Source organism: Durio zibethinus, unplaced genomic scaffold (assembly GCF_047325235.1).
Source record: "Durio zibethinus cultivar Kanyao isolate XHJ-2024 unplaced genomic scaffold, ASM4732523v1 HiC_scaffold_213, whole genome shotgun sequence".
Taxonomy (NCBI): Eukaryota; Viridiplantae; Streptophyta; class Magnoliopsida; order Malvales; family Malvaceae; genus Durio; species Durio zibethinus.
The window spans coordinates 37,501-41,808 of NW_028322836.1; positions in this window are offsets into that span (position 1 = coordinate 37,501).

The window sequence follows — 4,308 nt, forward strand, 5'->3', positions numbered from 1 at the left end:
AAAAACTTGTAATGCCTACTCCATTTGTAATTCCATCGATTACTCGCCTATCAAAAAAATGAGTTAGTTCGGACAATCCTCTTATACCTTTTGTTAAGGATATTGAATAAAACGTATCTATGTAACCACGATTATATGACCAATCGTATATCAAATATATTATTTTATCCAAGAAAATTCTTTTAGGACCCCTTTTTGCAAACGAATTTAGTAAGTTCAAATTTTGTAAAGATGAATAAAAAGGCTTATATAAAAGGAATGCTGTAAATATTCCAAAACAAGCTATACTCACTGAAAAAGTTGCATTTGTTAAAAATTGATACCAATCCTCAAAATCATTTGAATTTTGATGTAAAAGATTTATAGATGGAGTTAATAATTTGGATAATATATCCAAATGTATTCCTTCTTGATTAAAAGGAATTGCTATGGCTCCAACAAAAAAAGTAAATAGAACCAGTATAAGCATAGGAAATAACATAGTATTATCCGATTCATGAGGATAAGAAAAAGCCTTCTTGTAGCCAAAATTCGTAATAGTAATAAGAGCCCCTTTTTTTACATTACCACCAATTCTATATGGCTTCTCATTATTATTCATTGTTAATAAATTATTCATTGTTAATAAAGGGGATAAAGGAAAATTTCTGTTAATCATTGTTTGCTCTTCTTTTTTACCCCATAGTTTTATTGAATAGAAGGAGCTACCTTTTTTGCCACTATAATTTTGAAAATTAATGTTTAAATGTCCTTCAAAAGTAAGTAAATAGATCCGAAACATATAAAATGCTGTTAATCCGGCCGTGGACCAAGCTATTATTGCAAAAATCGGTGAATACAACCAACTGTCACTAAGAATTTCATCTTTGGACCAAAAACAAGCAAGGGGTGGAATACCACAAAGAGAAAGTGTACCCACTAAAAAAGCAATTTGTGTAATTGGCACATGCTTTCTTAAACCGCCCATAAAAACCATATTCTGGCTTTTATCTGGAGAATATCCAACAATAGCTTCCATGGAATGAATAATGGATCCGGATCCTAAAAACAACAATGCCTTCGAATAAGCATGAGTAATCAAATGAAATAAAGCGGCTCGATAAGACCCCATACCTAGAGCTACCATCATATAACCCAGTTGGGACATTGTAGAATAGGCTAAACCCCTCTTAATATCTTTTTGAGCAAGAGCTAAAGTAGCCCCTAATAATACTGTTATTATACCTATCAAAGATATTAGATTCATTATGTAAGGTATAACTATGAAAAGAGGAAGAAGGCGGGCTACAAGAAAAATTCCCGCTGCTACCATAGTGGCAGCATGTATAAGAGCCGAAATAGGAGTAGGCCCCTCCATGGCATCAGGTAACCATACATGAAGGGGAAACTGCGCAGATTTAGCAACTGCGCCGGCAAATAATAAAGAGGCACATAAAGTAACAAATAAAAAATGAACCTCATTATTATAAATCACGTTATTAAATATTTCGAACAAATCTTGAAATTCGAAACTTCCCGTTATCCAATAAAAACCTAAGATTCCTAATAATAAACCAAAATCGCCTATCCGATTAGTTACAAACGCTTTTTGACAAGCGTTTGCCGCAACAGGTCGTGTGAACCAAAACCCTATTAATAGATAAGAACACATTCCAACCAATTCCCAAAAAATATAAATTTGTATCAAATTAGAACTAGTAACTAATCCCAACATTGAAGTATTGAATAAACTCATATAAGCAAAAAATCTCAAATATCCTTGATCATGAGACATATAATTGTCACTATAAATAAGAACAAAAATTCCAACAGTAGTGATTAATATTGACATAATAGAGGTAAGTGAATCAATAAAGTAGCCAAACTCGAAAGAAAAATCATTATTGATGGTCCAAGACCATCCATATTGATAGATAGAACTTCTATTTATTTGCTGAATAGACAGATCGACCGAAAAAATCATAACTATACTTAACAATAAAATATTGGGAAAAGCCCACATACGACGAAGATTTTTTGTTGCCGTCGGAAAAAGTAGGAGTCCCATTCCTATTAAAATAGGAATTGGAAGTGGCACAAAAGGTATGATCCATGAATATTGATATGTATGCTCCATAAAAACTTTTTTCTTATTCTTTCTTAATTAATCGTTTCTGATTCACCGGCTCTTATCTCTTTTGATGGAAAGGGAGCAATAATACAATCAAGATATTACAAAGTTAACTGGAATTTTCTATTATTAATCTTTTAATCTTTCTCAAATATTTCAAAAATATTCAAATTTCGAAGTTAGAAGTAATCAAATGATATCACCGAGTTACTAATGGAAAAAAAAAATATTCTTTTTTTTTTTCAAAATTATGTATCCTTTAACAGATTAATTACGAGTCTCATTCGAATTTGATTGAAAATGAAAATTGGGCATACTCTCTCTTCGAGCTTGACCAATTACCAATTAATAGAAAAAAATTCAAGTTTGTTTTTTATTAGGTAAATAAAATGGTTTTTTTACATTTTTTTGTTTTGATGTATTTTTCGTGTATAAATGGAGATGTATAAATTATAAATGTAGGACGACAAAAAAAATAGGCAGAGATAGAGAAGGAAAGACTCTTTTTTACGTTTTTTTGATTTCATCAATTCAATTTATATATCATAATAGATCCTAATCTATCCTATAGATTTGAATGGAGATATAAAAAAGAAAGGTACCAATAAATTAAATACAAATTCTTCTTTTTTTCTGGATAAGTGTATGGAATATAAATAAAAAAAGGTTATATCATATTTTTTTTTTTTTTTTTTTCTAGAATAGAAGCATTTTATGTTATTTTCCCATCTCTATTTAGTTCTTATGAAATTTATATAGTAGTATATAGATAATTATAATCTAGAAAATCTATTAATCTAGAAAATCTATAGGAATAGATAAATAATGACATAAAGACACCGATCATTTTGTTTTAAAAATAGATGTCTTTGACATCCAACTATAGCACTAAATAACCTTTTTTTTGAATGGCAGTTCCAAAAAAACGTACTTCTACATCAAAAAAGCGTATTCGAAAAAATGTTTGGAAAAAGAAAGGATATTGGGCGGCGTTGAAAGCTTTTTCATTATCGAGATCTATTTTTACGGGTAATTCAAAAAGTTTTTTTGTACGACAAATAATTTTTTTTTAATCTGAATTGGTTTAACTCGAATAAGATACAAAGGTTTTCTTTTTTGAATATCTTTTTTTTTTTCATTTCCGGGATGGGGATTCTCATTTTCCCCATCGCCCCATTTGGTATCTTAGTGTTATAATAATTTGTTATTTTTATAATATTCAATTTCAATTTATAATAATAAATAATTAAATAATTAAATAATAAAAATTTGTATATTTATACTATAGCTATATCGGAGCACATATATATAAGAGCTTTAACTGGGTTGTTGAAACTAATCCATTAAGTTTCAATTTTGTAACTTTATGAATCATTATTTCTCTGAATTACTATATATCCTTCCCTTGCTTTCAACCCAATTGAGAAAACTCCCTTTATAATTTAGTGGATATACAAATAATGTATCAATTTAAAATGATCTAAAAAAATTCTATGTTTGTATAAGAAGATGAATCAAGACATATTTTTAGAATTCGAAATTCGAAATACTTTTTTGAAGTATGGTACAATTATGACAGGAATCGAAACGCTTTTTATATAACGTAACGTGTACAACCCAATATCTAGTTGGTTTGATAAATCCTTAAAACGCAAAATCCTAACGATTAATACAAAGCTATGCAAATTACATAAATCTTTTGAAATCATTGGATGTGGTGCTGAAATTGTGATCTCTAAAAATAATATTTTTTCATTCATTTATTCATTCAATTGATAAGCATTTTTTTTTTTATAGATTCATAAAAATCATATAAAAGAATGAGAGATGAATCATTAAAAAATTAAAATGATAAAGAACATTTTTTTGTTGAATTCTATCTATGAATTGAAGTTACAACTAGTTAGTTTAGTTACAATAGAGGAGTTCTCTTTTAGGAAAACACAAACTATAAAATCTCTGTTGAAATAATTAAATATTAAATTAAATATTAAATAAAAAAAAGGATAATTAAATAAAACGATAAATAATAAAGATTCTTTTTGAACCTTCAAATTGCTATTTAAACGAGTTTTTATTCATCAATTTAAATTAAATGCTTCTTTTACATTTTACATTGAATTGACCCCTTCACCTTCAATCTCGACGATTGAATAAAAAATGGCTTATTATGATTTCGAGCAAGCCGCTATGGTGAA